The sequence below is a fragment of the Vitis vinifera genome, chromosome 18 (genome assembly GCF_030704535.1).
Source record: "Vitis vinifera cultivar Pinot Noir 40024 chromosome 18, ASM3070453v1".
In the NCBI taxonomy this organism is placed as follows: domain Eukaryota; kingdom Viridiplantae; phylum Streptophyta; class Magnoliopsida; order Vitales; family Vitaceae; genus Vitis; species Vitis vinifera.
Window position 1 is genome coordinate 33,238,872 of NC_081822.1, and position 1,257 is coordinate 33,240,128.

Consider the following 1,257-nt stretch of genomic DNA (forward strand, 5'->3'; position numbering starts at 1 on the left):
TTTTCCTAGAAATCGAATGGGGGAAGCAACGACGACTCAAACAAATCCAAAAAACACATGGAGGAAAAAAAAAAAAAAAGCAATTTTGTTTTGTTTTCCTTGAGGGTTTTGCATGGATTTTCTCAGAAATCAAACGAGGATGAATTTTCCCAGAAATCGAATGGGGGTGGCGGCGGCTCGAACAGATCCAGAAAACACAAGGAACAAAAAAAAAAGCATATAATCTTTTGAAAATTTCAGAAATAAAGGGTAATTTCATAAATATAAATATGAATAGTAAATAGTGCATGAAACATATGATATTTTTCTCATTATCAAACAAAACCCATATTTCAATTATATGGATTTCCAAAACCATATATTTCCCGTATGCCTATAAACACAACTTTCCCTTTTTTCTGCCACTTATTTTCCTTCTCTTGGAACTTCTCTAAAAAAACTATGGTCATCTCCACACTCACCCGCACTGTTACTGACCACTGCAGCGTGTCGGCAATTATTGGTGTCACTTCTCTGCACCTACTCATACTACTCGTCGCACCCTCCCTCTCTCTTTTTCTCTCTTATTTTTTATTCTTCCTCCTGTTCTCAACCATGCAGCACCACCTCAACCATGCAGCACCACCCTCCATCTCCATTGTTGTTAGGGCTTTTGAGAGGGGAAAGGAAAGGGGCCTTTTATACCAAGACTAAACAACGTCATTTCGCTACAAAATGCATCAAAGTGACATCGTTTTGGAAAGAAAAAATAAATTTGCTAGTTCTTTGATAACCATCTAGTTCACCCAATTTGCGGGTTCAATAGCCAATTCCGATTATTCGAGGTTGATTCAACTGGTTCAAAAGGCTACTAATTCAAAAGGTTGGACCAGACCAATCGATTCAATCCGATTTTTAAAACATTGTAAATGGATCTTTTAATTTGCGACATAATAAACTCAATATATATATGAGATCATTTTAATTATGAAATGGCCTGTATTTTTCAACTATTTACTAAAACTATATTTGATTGCAATTTTTTAAATTTTGCAAATTTCTTTTAAATTAAAATTTTTAAAAAAAATTGAAAATCATGTTTTTTTATTTATAAAATATGATAATAAAAAAATCTTAATTAAGAGTATCTTTTTTTATTCCAAAGTCTTTTAAAATAAAAAAATATTTATTTGATGACATTTTCTAAAATAATTCTCAAAAAATAAATTTTAAAAACTTCTAATAAAAAAAAATGAAAATTACCAAATATGTTGATTT